Raw genomic sequence first — 13,465 nt, forward strand, 5'->3', positions numbered from 1 at the left:
TCCTCTGGTGAGCAAACTCCCAGGAGGTAACAGGCACCCTGTTTCCTATGTTTGGAATATTCTGCAGTTTCTTGCAGAAACCAGCAAGATAACTAATCCATGTGCAATACCTAGCTGTTGTGGCAATGCCTTGCATGAGGAAGCTCTTTGCTAGAATCTTATCAGCCTCAACCTTGAACTTAGGCACTTAGCTTTTGGGGAGGGACTCTCTTTTTAGACAACCACATTGTTTTGCCAAGCTCTGCTGCACCTGAATCTGTCCACATAATAGTAACTTTAAACAATGGACTTACTTGAGAGCCCACAAGTCTCCTATTGCAACCTTAGTATGTAACTATCTAAGAAGCTGCATAATGTTGCTAAATCTGTAGTCTAATGGCACAATTAACAACAGTGTACTACTGATGCCAGTGCCATAAGGTAACCTACTACTATAAGTAAAGCTGGCAGCTTGGACAAGGAGACTTTCTACCATCCTGTCATTCTGCCTCTGCACCTTGCTTCTGTCTCTTCTTCTTTCTTTACACAGGATTTAAAGTACACTGAAGAGCAGATAGGCTTAACTGAACTTTCCGACAAAAAACAAAAGAAGACAAATTCTTCACAACAGTACCAACAACATTCTCCAGAATAGACAACAGATTAAGTCATAAAACAAACCTTAACAAATTTTAGAAGCTAAAAATCATTTGAAATAACTTTTTTTCTGAACACAATGTAATAAAACTGGAAACCTACAACAGGCGGAACTTCAGAAACATCCTGCACGTCTGCAAATGTAACAACAAGCTCTCAAATAGCCAGGAGTCAATGAATAAATAGAATGGAAATTTTTAAAGATTCTTGAGAAAAATGATGATAGAAACACAAAATAAAAAAAAAAATATATAGCATAGAGAAGAGGCAATTTTAAGAAGATTAGATCAGTACATACCTACATCAAAAAAGAAAACAACCAAGACTTCCACTTCAAAGAGGTAGAAAATCAAGAACATGCCTAACCCAAAACTAGTAGAAGAAAAAATACTAAACATCAGAGAAGAGGTAAATAAAATAAAGATTAAATATTATTTTAAAAATATCAACAACAGAAAGAATTTATTTATTTATTTATTTATTTATTTACTTACTTACTTATTTACTTACTTACTTACTTACTTACTTATCCCTAGTATTGAACTCAGTAGCAACCACTCACTGAGAGATGTCTCCAGACCTAGTTTGTTTTTTATTGAGAGACAGGGTCCCATAGAGTGGCTCAGTGCCTTACTTTTGCTGAGGCTGTCTTTGAATTTGCCTTCCTCTTGCCCCTCCTTGAGGATCTAAACTGTTCATATCAATGGTTAAGAGTACAGCTTTGCCATTGAACTCACTTAAGCAGTGGGAAGATCATGATGCTGTATAATATGAGCATTCCCAGACGTGACACCTATGGACATCTTCGCATTGGCTTTGTCCACAGAAAGCATGAGACTCACCTTTCAGGACTCTGCTTGGTGCATGGTTTGGTTTCTTCACTTTTTGGGGGGAGGTTGTCTGTTGGAGACTAAACCCAGAACATCATGCATGCTCAGCAAGCTCTTCCCCATGGAGCTGTGTCTCCAGCCCAACTTGGCCTTTCTTGGTGATCAGAGAAAGTGTCTCTGGGACTCTATTTTTAATGACTTACTGGGAAACTTCATGTCCTCTGATTCTACCTCTTCTGCAGATCCAGTTGAAGGAGAAGGTGCTGTGGAGAGCCATCCCCCTTTTCATCTTCTTAGTCTCCAGTCAGGTCAATCCGGTCTCCTGTGCTGTTGTTGGGGCAAGGGGGAGAGGGGGGAACCATGTGCCACTCCTTTGGTTTCTACTTGTTTACAGATCCTTTGTTTGGTATTATGGCCTCAGATTCTGTGGACCCTTTCTACTGGATGTGAGGGATTCTGGCCTCCAACAGAGGGAGGACTCACTCTGCCTCTTCTCTGCTGGACCAGCACCATTTAGTTGAATTACAGCCTTTCTGTGGAGCTCAGAGAATGGGCAGCTCTGTGTCCTGGAAACTCTGCATGTGCCACGTCAAATAGCCTGATCAACGGTGCATTCAGCCTGGGCAACACCATCTTCTTTAGAATTGGGTTTGAATGCAATACAAAACCTGGAAGAGCAAGATAAGTCTCTGCTTGAGAATTTCTGAAAACTTAAAAAAAATAGAGTGTTTGAAATCCCTGAAATGAGATGGTGAGTCCACATAGAACACTCTCTAGAACTCTCTATTGGTTTCTCAGCTGCATCTTTTTCTTATCTACAGGTGAAATATATGGATCAAAACCACGAGTGACAGTGGAGGGTCGAATCTAACCAGTCACCTGTGGGTCTAGAAACGATTTTCTTGTGTATGTTGATGGTGCATTTGATGGACACGGTTTAAAAATGGGGTTCCAAAGAATCACTATGAATCAGAGCTCATCTGAACATGATGGAAAGGGAAGGTTGATTCCCAACTAGATCCAAATGTGCCAGCCCCATCTGCAGACTCAGGAAATGATTGGAATGTTCTCCAGTTTTATGAACTGATGAAGGACAGGCCTCTCTGTCCTCTGTCCAGCCAGAATAGATCTGTCCATGGGGGTGGGAATGCAGCAGGCTCTTGAGGGGTATGTGACTTTCCAAACAGAATGACATGGGGTCTGGTGGGCTCAACAGAGGGACTCAGTTGTGTTCTTATCTTTGGTTTTGGGGGGTTATGCTATAATTGCTGCCAGCAACCTGAAGCCCATCCAATGTGGAGAAGGGGTCACATTCAATTCTGTAGGTTCATTTTATTAAATAATGTCTTGCTTTCTTGAGCTCACAGGGGCTTTGTGGCTGCCCATTTCCTTAGGCACACTCATGGAGCTGGGTATCTCTGCAATGGTCACCTTGGGCCTCATCATGCACTCTTGGCTTGCACCAAGATGATTGAAGTGGGTGACACCCCAAAAGACCAAGCCCTCTTCAATGGGAGCCCAGAAGTTTAAGAAAGATCATGGGTACATTTCTGGTGTCTAGTTGAGAATTTGAATTGGTTCTAAAATTGGGGGCATTAAAACAGCCCAGTTTGGCCTGTGTGCTTTGCCTGCCGACCCTGTAGGTGCTCCATGGCCTGTTAGTGAGAGAGCACTTCTGGGAGGTGCTGGGTATGGGGGAAGGCCAGGCAGGGCAGGGGAGGGCAGGAATGCCCCAGAGGATGCACTTGAAGGATCAGTGCATGGAGGTCACCCCTTCACCAGCCATGATTTCCGTACCTCACAAAGGAGGTGACATCTACTTCAGAGCTGTCATAAGAATTCAATCAAAGCCAGATGCTGTGGAGTATGCCTCTAATTACAGCAGCTTTGGAGGCTGAGGCAGAAGGATCACTATTTGGAGGCCAACCTCAGCAACTTAGTGAGGCCCTAAGCAACTCAATGAGACCCTGTTTCTAAATAAAATAAAAAAAAAATGGCTGGGGATGAGACTCAGGGGTGAAGCACGTCTGCTCAGTCCTCAGTATCAAAAAAAAAAAAGGATTAAATTAAATAATCACTCTCACAGTGCCTAACACATGGTAGTTATTTAGCAAGTGCTATTTTTCTTCTGTATTTAAAAGGATTTAATGAGCAAAAAGGTGATCCTCTCAGTCCAGCTCTGCTGTTGGTTATTTTTTTTTGATGTGGAAGAAATTTAGATAATAGTTCTGGAGTCTCAGTTTCTACATGCTGTTAAACTAGGTTAAGAGTATTGGCTGTATCAAATGATAGGAAGCCCCAATAATGGGGACCAGCCTCAGAGTCAGCCAAGCCTAGCCTCTGGTAACTGGAATGTGCTATTTAGAAAACAATATTTACAATTTTCTACTCTGCTATATTCCATACAGCATGTCTTAGAGATCTTAAGTTAGTAGGTTAAATAATTCAGTGAGAAATCCATCTAACTTAAATTGTGAGTTTCAGACACAAATCAAGATTGTAGAATATATTTATGTATTAATGCATTAATCATTAATGAATTAAGTAATGCATTATTAAATATTAAGTAATGCATTTATTATTCAATGCCTTAAATTAATGCATTATCCTTCTAAAGCACTAATAAGTGGTTTTCTTTTTTTAATTTTTATTTTTGACATTTTAAAATATACTTGGCTTAGTGCAGTGGTGCGCGCCTCTTATTCCAGCAGTTCGGGAGGCTGATCCTGGAGGATTGTGAGTCAAAGCCAGCCTCAGCAACAGCGAGGCCCTAAGCAGCTCAGTGAGACTCTGTCTCTAAATAAAACCAAAATAGGGCTGGGGATGAGGTTCTGAGGTTGAGTGCCCCTGAGTACAATCCCCAGTACCAAAATCAAAACAAACAAACAAAAAATTTGCATTATTTTTCTAAAGCCCAAATTGGGTGTTTTTTTTTCTCTTTCTCTCTTTGTTTTTAATATTTTTTTTTGCAGACCTGAAAATGGAACTCAGTGCCTCTACCACTGAGCTACAGCCCCAGAAGTTTTCTCCTTACCCTTGACAATTTTTTAAAAATGTTTTTCCATATTAAGTATTCAAGATCATTTTTTTAAAAAAAGAATTTAGGATGACTGGTCTAAAGTTTAGTAAAGCACTTGCCTACCGTCCGAAAGGCCCTAGGTTCAATCCCTAAAGCCACAAAAAAAGATGAAAGGTGCTTTCACTAGAAAGCCTGAGTTCTCATGCGCTTTGATGTGTGACAGTTGGACACTCCTCACTAAGGTTCCCGTGGGCAGTGTCAGTATTTGTCATCTGTGTTCCTGCCACACTCTGCTCAAGATTTTCTTAGGACCCTAGTGTTTGGCATGATGTCACCATCGGCCAGTCCATTATGGATGTGATGACAGGCATGGACAGGGACTCCCTCAAAGATGGGTTCTGGGATCTGCCTTCTGATCACCACTCAGGTGAACCCCCACTCTCACCCCACTTCCTGAGTGACCCTGTCATCCCTCTTCCTTCTCAGCAGTACTCAGCCAGAGCTGGGGCCAGGCCAGGCTCAGGGCTGGGCTCAAGGCTAAACACTGGCCTGAGCAGGGTAAGGCCCTGGGTTGGAGGCTGGTCACCGCCCAAAAAGAAATCAATCAAATAAAGACACTGCGCCCATCTACAACGAGAAATATTGAAATCAATAAAGGCATGCTGTCCACCTGCAAACCCCAAAACAATTAAGAAACAAAAAAAAAAAAATATTGGGGCTGGGGCTCAGGGGTAGAGGCTCACCTGGCATATGTGAGGCCTTGGGCTCCATCCTCAGCACCCCATAAAAATAAAATAAAGATGTTGTGTCCACCTCCAACTAAAAAATAGATTTAAATAAATAATAGAGAATCAAAAGACCCTGGCTTTGGCTTCTGAATTCCCGTGAGGCTGATTGAGAAGGGTCTCCTATTTGGCCCTCATAGCAGAGAACCCTGACATTGAAGATGGAAGGAACCAGGGCGCTGGGGCCAGTAACGCAGAGTCCACTTTTATTAATTAATTTATTTTAATTCTGCAGTTTTTTGTGGTGGGCTTGATCGTCCTCCTTTTGGATGAGCTTCATTATAAAGGGCACGGCCTGGGCTCTGGCTTTTCCCTCTCCATCTCAAGCAACATCTGTGAAACCATCCTGGGGAAGGCCTTCAACCCCACCACCATCAAAACCGACCAAGGTAAGGGCCTGCCTCCCTTTGGGTACCTCTGCAGGAAGTTTTCATGTATGCAGAGTATTCTTCTGTGGGAAAATGACTGTTTCAGAATCATTTCTTCTGAATTTTCAGTGTGCAAATGTTTAAAATTATAGCTGAGTGCAGAGGCTCAAGCCTGTCATCCCAGCAGCTCAGGAGGCCAAGGCAGGAGGATCACAAATTGGAGGCCAGCCTCAGCAACTTAGTGAGGCCCTAAGCAACTCAGTGAGACCCTGTCTCTAAATAAAATAGAAAAAGGGCTGGGGACATGGCTCAGAGGTTAAGTGATCCTGAGTTAAATCCCTAGTACCAAATAATAATAATAATAATAATAATAATAATAATAATAATAACAACAACAACAATAACAACAACACTTACAATCAAAATGATATCTAAACTTTCATGTCTTATAAGAATATTTCAAGGACAGTTAACATGCCACAGAGTAATCCTGCCTCAAATTTCTTAGCAGGAACCTGCACTGCAAGGAAGAAGTGTTGATTTTAGCCAATTGTCTTCTGGTGGACATTTCAGTCCTTTCTCAGTCACAGTTAGCATCGAAGTGAATATCCTTGGGCAATCATCTGCACATATTTTAGCAGTTGTTCTTAGCGAATAAGATTCTAAAAATGACATTTCTACACCAAACCACTTGTTCAGTCAAGGAGCAGTTAGTTCGATGATTACAAGTTCAAGGACAGCCTTGACAAATAAGTGAGACCCTGTCTCAAAACAGTTATGGGTAGAATGACTGTTGCTGGGTTCAACCTGCAGTATTGCCAATTTGGGGAGGAAGGCACTGGGGATTGAACTCAGGGACAGTTAACCCCTGAGCCCCGTCCCCAACCCTCTTTTGCATTTTACTCAGAGACAGGGTCTCGCTGAGTTGCTTAGAGCCCCAATTTGGCTGAGGTTAGCCTCCAATTTGCAATCCTCCTGCCTTAGCCTTCAGAGCCACTGGAATTACAGGCATGCACCATGACACCTGGCTTACAAATCTTAATAAAATAAAAATTGAAAAACATGTGAGACTTCTTAGGAGAGGGAAATTGACTTTTTTTCTTTTCTTTTTCTTTTGGCCTCTGATCCCTGAATCGGTTTTTTGCTGGGAAGTCTCTCATGGAAAATATTTGTGTGCATTTTCGTGTTTTCTTGGAATTGACTGTGGAGTTGGTTCTTGGCCTCCAGTGCCATGTCATCAAATTGAGGAAACTGAAGATGAGTCCCTGCAGGGTGCCTGAGAAGATCCCATGGGAAAGACTGGACCTCAGGTAGGAGGGTCGGGAACACTTACAGAAGAGTAGGCAAAGATGACACCAGACTCTTCCTAGAATTTCAGAAAATCTAAGGTGAATTGAGGATCTGGGGGTGCAAAGCAGCTGGACCCCAGCTGTGGATGTGGGGGTGAAATCTGGGTAGGAGTTAGGGAGTCTGCCAAGACCTCCTGGCTTTTGGGAGGGCTGCCTTCAAAAAGAGTGGGAGCAGTGGTGGCCACAGGGGACCAGTCAGTGAAGGCTTGGGCTGTGGCAGCCAGCCAGAGGATCACTTTGCTCTGGAGCAGGATGGTGAGTGAGGGGACAGTTTTTGAAGGAATGATTTGCTGTCCCTGGGAGACAAGCTGAGAAAATGGTGGCACAGCCATCCAGCCTGAGCCAGCCAGTGTGACATCAGAGTGAGGGCCTTAGGACTTAGTGAGAGATGAAGGCAACAGACAACCAAGACATGGAGGTGGCTGCCCTTGGAAACCTCCGGAACCTGGCTGGGGCAGAGGGTCTACCTGGGGGGCTTTGAGTGGTGCTGTAAGAAGCCAAAATGGTGGAGCCACAGGGACACCACCAGGATGGGCAAGAAGAGGGTGGAGCAGGCACAGGTAGCTTGCAGCTGGAAGGGTCTCCTGTTACCAGGAGTGCCACCACGGCTCAGCTTGCAACCTGGAAAGTGGGGTGTGGAAGGGCCCCTAGGGTGGAGAGTGCAGTTGGTCATTCTTCTCTGAGGTGGGGGACAGTCCAGGCTTGGAGGGAGGTGGAGACATCACATGGCTTTCGCCCCCCGGGTGACACTAGCGCATGAAACAACCCAGTTCCCAGAGACAAGGGGGTAGTGATTTGCAAGAAATGACCACATTAAACATTCAGAATGCTCGTAAGGCCCTCACCCTCCCACTGCTGTCACCCACCTTTCATTCCAGACACTTGTCAGGCAGGTGCTGTAAAGCACCAGGCTCTTCTGTGGGTGCTAAGAATACAAAGGGATATAACATAAGATGTGTGAGCGTCAGTGTCATCCCAGGGTCCCGGGTCAGAGTAGAGAAGAGAAGGAAGATGGGGCGACTGGGGAAGAGTCTTACGGGTCCATCTAGAGAACCTGGCAGGTGCAAAGGCCCTGGGGCAGAGATGAGCTTGTGTGTTGAGGGTCGGTGCATGGCTCAGTGGAGCAAGCGAGGAGAGTTCTGAGAGGTCACTGGTGGCAAGAGAAACCAGGACAAGTCCCTGGGATTGCTGAACTTTCTCCTTTACAAAATGCTCAAGCTTTCATGTCTCCAGATTTTTGACCACAGAGACATAAGCTATTGTCCCACACAGCGAGGCAGCAGGGAGAGCGGCTGTCAGAAGACCACCACAGGGATGCCAGGGGGCCAGGGAAAGCTAGGACAGCATTTCTGTCACAGACATCCCGTCCATGTGGTCTACAGGACAGATGGCCCATCTGAGTGGCCGTCCAGAAGGTGATGCAAGTCCTGCTGTCCCAACTCTGGGGTGACAGGAAAATGCTGTCCCAGGGAGAGACTGGGACATCTGAGTCCCCAGCCATTAGCCACTCTGCCCACGAAAGCCATGTCTAGGGAAGCACCAACCTGTCAGCAGGGGCCATGGTGACAGTGTTTCCCACTGTGCTTTTGTCCTAAAGTCAGTCTCATGCCATTTCTGAAGTGCTCAGAACTTGGCGCCCTGTGCTTCAGTGTTCCTGGTCAGTGTGTTGCCTATTCCTCAGGCCAGGCACCTTTCTGCCTGTTGCTAAGGCTGAGGCAGGAGCATCTCAACTTGGAGGCCAGCCTTAGCTACAGCAAGGCCTCAGCAACTCAGCAAGATGCTGTCTGTGAATGAAATACAAATAGGCTGGGGGTGTGGTTCAGTGGCCTAGGGCCCCTGGGTTCCATCCCTGGTGCCAAAAAAATCCAGACCGTGACCCCGTGACTGTGGGTGCCGTGAGTCTCCTGGCTGAGTGTCCTGGCTGATTTTGTTCTCCTGCCTCTGCTTTGGCCAGGAGGAGGCCTAAGACCCAGCAGAGTCCAGCCCCTTGTTCTTCCCTTCACATTTGTGTCCTCCTCTGCCAACAGGCATGGAATTGGAGGGTGCCATCGTTGCACTGTTCCATCTCTGGGCCACGCACACAGACAAAGACTGAGCCCTTAGAGAGGCTTTCTCCTGCCAGAATCTCCCTGACCTCATGAACCTCATTGCCTCCATCTTTGCCTTGCTGTGGTCATCCATTTCCAAGTGAGTCCAGCGTGAGCACAGGAAGTCTGCATTTCTTTTTCTTTATTTTTTGGTACCAGGGATGGAACCCATGGGCACTTAACCCCTGAGCCCCATCCCCAGCTCTTTTTATATTTTATTTAGAGACATAGTCTCACTAAGTTGCTGAGGCTGGCCTCCAAAATTTGCAGTCCTCCTGCCTCAGCCTCCAGAGCTGCTGGTGATGACAGGCCTGTGCCACTGTCTCTGGCTTCATTATAATTTCTTTTTCTTTTTTTTTTTTCCCGTTTAGATACAAATGGCCATAAAGTGGACTTTAGTACATTTGAAGCCAGTTTTTCTGCGTTTTTTTCTGTGTGTGCCCCAAGCACAGTGGGAGTGAGGGAAGGGGCAGGTGCTCTCCAGCACTGTCAGAAGTCGGGTCCCCAGAGCTGGTGCCACATTTCGTGCCTCTGGCCTTTGTCCTCAGGGCTTCCGGGTTGACCTGCCCATCAAGACTGTGCACTACCAGGGCCAGTACCACACCTACCCAATTGAGCTCTTCTTCATCTTCAAAGTCCTGATGGTGCTGCAGTCCGCCCTGGTCCCCACCTCTACATCATCTCCCAGATGCTGTCAGGCCACTTCAGTGGGCACCTGCTTGTCAGCCTGTTGGGCACCTGGTGTGTCAGTCAAATGTTCCTGGGGAGCCTCTCCTGGCCACAGAGTGGGTGGTGCTGCTCAGCATTTGTGCGTCTTGCTCCTGACCAAATGTCTCATGCACAGATCTCCTCCCCTGTGTCCTTTCCCAAATTCTGTGCAGGACATTTTTTGTAACAGGGACTGAACCCAGGGGAACTTGACCCCTGAGCCCTGTTCAACCCCCATTTAGAGCCAGGGTCTCACTGAGCTGCTTAGGGCCTTTCTAAGAGACCGAGGCTGGCCTCCAACTTGCCATCGTCCTGCCTCAGCCTCCTGAGCTTGGGGTGATAGGTGTGTGTCACTGTGCCTGGCTGCAATCACAGTTTTGGTCTGCTCTGGGTTCATCTCGAAGCTCAGGTTCAGTAGACTCAGCATCCCAGACCTTCTGTTCCTTCTTCCCAGGACACATCTTCTGGAGGCCCTGCCTGTGCCTACCCAGTTGGTAGTCTGTGTTACTACCTGTCTCCACTGGAGTCCTTTGGCTCCATGTTGGAGGACCCTGTCCATGTGGTAGTGTACCTCATGTTCATGCTGGGCTCCTGTGCCTTGTTTTCTGAGACCTGGGTTGAGGTCTCGGGCTCCTCTGCCAATGACATAAGTATAAACGGAGGTTCTTAAAGTGTCACTTGGCTTGTTGCTTTGTCACAGTGGTGGTTTGTGACATGCAGATGGGCCACCCACTTTGGTTAGACAGTTCAGAGCATTAAGGACAGATGGACAAAGCTCAGCCATCAGTAGCAGGTCTGAGAACCTGAAGCCAGAGTGGAAAACCACATCTTGTCTGGTCTTCTCCTTATGACACCTTGTTGGTCCAGGGACACTTAACACTTGAGCCACCTCCCAGCACTTGCTAAATTTCATATGGAGACAGTGTCTCACTGAGCTGCTCAGGGCCTTGTTAAGTGGCTGAGGCTGGCCTCCAACTTGCAATCCTCCTGCCTCAGACTCCCAAGCTGCTGGAATGACAGGGGTGCACCCCCAGCACTTAGGGCATTTTTAAAGTCCATGTAAAGATGTAGAGCTGCAGAAAGAGCCCTTTCAGTGTCCAGCAGCTCGAGATCTTTCCCTCCAAACACATCTATGAGCACATCCTCTGCTCTGGGCATCATGCATGTGTCCAAGCAGCTGAAGGAACAGCATAGGGTGATGCGGGGCCACCGGGAGACATCCTGGTGCATGAGCTCAACCGGTGAGTGTAGTACCCAGCCCCAGTCGGCATGTGCAGCACCCAGGCCTCGAGCACTGGTGGGCCTTGGGGTCTCCAGTGTCCATGGGTCTTATTCTCGGATCACAGGGTAGGCAAGGTCCCTGTGTCATTGGATATTTATGAACCTGCTAAGTGCTGGATGCTGGGGACATGCAATAAGATGCCTGGCGCCCTCAGCAGGGAGCCAGGAGCATGCAGCCTGGTGACGCAGCATGGGGCTCTGTAGAGGTGGTTCCGGCAGCAGGGGACCCTCACCTCTGCTCATGCTGGTGGGATGCTGCCCTAGGCATCCAGGAGCAGGTGCCCAGGCTCTGAGCACAGAGTGGGGCTCCAGATGGACCTGAGCTGAAGCACCGGGCTCTGTGGGATACACCTGAAGGCCAAGGCAGGAGGATGGCAAGGTGGAGGCCAACATCAGCAAATTGGTGAGGCCCTAAGCAACTCAATGAGACCCTGTCTCTAAATAAAAGACAAAAAAAGGGCTGGGGATGGGGCTCAGGGGTGGAGCACCCCTGGGTTTAATCCCCATGACCGAAAAAAGACTGATGGTTGATGTGGCTTAGAGGCTAGCAGAGCGTCAGAGTTTGAAGTGATGTTTGAAGCGGGAAGGTCAGTTCCACCAGACAAGACCACAGCAGAGAGGAATCCAGAGACCAGCTGAGCCACAGCCAGGTGACCTGTGTGGCCGTCACCTTGGGGTGGAGAGAAGGGAGGGTGGGAGAGGCCCCAGGGTGCAGGTGCCCAGGGCAGGAGGAGCGCCCGCTGCAGCTTCACCTCATCCTGGATTGAGGGCTGCCCCCAGCCTCCCTGGTTCCCTCTGCCATTTTCTTAGCTCTTCCTGTGCCACTTGGCAGCAGCCACAGTGAGAAGGGCTGTGTCTACAAAGTCAGGTGACAGCCCAGGTTGTCCTGTGGGCTCTCACTTGGTGACCTTTCCTGAAAGAAGCAATGACAGAAAAAGCCACAGTTGCAAATTCTAGGTTGCTTTCGAGTCCTTGGTAGGGACAGTGGCCATTTCAAGAGTCATGTCCGAGTCCCTCAACCCCCTTACTGAGGACCAAACCCAGGGTTACTTGGCCCCTAAGCCATGTCCCCAGCCCTTTTTAAAAAAAAATTTATTTAGAGACAGGGTCTCACTGAGCTGCTTAGGGCCTTGGATAGTAGCTGAGGCTAGCCTCCAACTTGTGATCCTCCTGCCTCAGCCTCCCAAGTTACTGGGGTGACAGGTGTGGACCACTGCATCTGGCAGCCTTTCAGTTTGGACTAGTAGCAGTCCCCTAGCAGGGACTAGGTCCCGTAGCATTAGTGGGGCACACAGGGTTGTTAGCAGATGATGCTTCAGGGAGGTGGTGGGGCCTCCTGAGGTTCTGGTCTCAGTCATGGGCAAGACTGATGGCCAGTTTGCGGGCTCTGTGGTGGCCCAGGGCTGACCGCCTGCCCTACCCCAGATACATCCCCATGGTGGTGGCCTCTGGGAGACTGTGCCTTGGGGCCTTTCGGTCATGGCTGCCTTCCTGGGCACCATCTCCTTGGGGACGGGGATCCTGTTGGTGGTAACCAACATCTCCCAGTCCTTTGAGATCTTCATCAAGGAGCCGAGCGAGGTGGGCAGTATGGGCACCCTGCTTTTCTGAGAGCCATGCCTACCCAAGGACCAGGGAGGAGGCTCGGCAGTGCCTCGGAAGGTAGTGGTGGCCGGGGGCAGCGGTGCTGCAGCACATGGGGACATCGTCATCTGGCTGACATCTGCCCCTCCTCTGCACCGTGGGGCGGCCACCCTCGGCGGGGCTTCTCTCCTCCTTCTGGCTTTGGCAGCTGCAGCTGTGACAGGGACGGGGAGTGCTGTCCCCATTTTCTGTCTGACTTTGGTTTTGGCCTCCCCTCCCACCTTCAGTGATGTGTGCAGCCACCGTGGCATCTCTGGTCCCCACAAAGGTGGCTTTTTGACTCTGCTTGGAAGCACAAAATCTCTATGTGTGGCCTTAGGGTGGTCGCACCTCCTCTGGGGACATGGACAGAGTCACCAGCTTGTCCCCATCATCACCAGCGGTGGCACTATCTGGGTGAAGACTGTTTCCGTGGGGGACATTGGGTCCTCTGGGCTACGGATGACACAGCTCCCTGCCCAACTGTGGGCAGCTGATCTCCCACCAAGTGTCCAGATGGGCCTCATGTTGGGGCAGAGACAGGACTGCCATCCCTGCCGCCTCATGGCCACCTTATGGCCAGGCAGCTTTGTCCTTGTCCGGGGGAGGCCTGGGGTTGCCATCTCCACCCTCGCCTGGCTGAGCTCGGTGCCCTCAGGGGACCACCCCGCCACGTCCATTTGTCCAGACTCCAGCCGTGGTTTGTCCTCACTGTGCAGCTGCCCCAGCGCCCCTAGGAAGGGACATATTCTGTCTCTCCCTGTGTTTCTAGAATGTTC

At 48.5% G+C, this 13,465-nt stretch overlaps 1 pseudogene; it reads left to right on the plus strand.

Annotated features, from left to right (window-relative positions):
* The first annotated feature begins 1,711 nt into the window (after positions 1-1,711).
* Positions 1,712-12,674, plus strand: LOC139701378 (protein transport protein Sec61 subunit alpha-like; annotated as a pseudogene).
* The last annotated feature ends 791 nt before the right edge of the window (positions 12,675-13,465 follow it).

Source organism: Marmota flaviventris, unplaced genomic scaffold, assembly GCF_047511675.1.
Source record: "Marmota flaviventris isolate mMarFla1 unplaced genomic scaffold, mMarFla1.hap1 Scaffold_49, whole genome shotgun sequence".
In the NCBI taxonomy this organism is placed as follows: domain Eukaryota; kingdom Metazoa; phylum Chordata; class Mammalia; order Rodentia; family Sciuridae; genus Marmota; species Marmota flaviventris.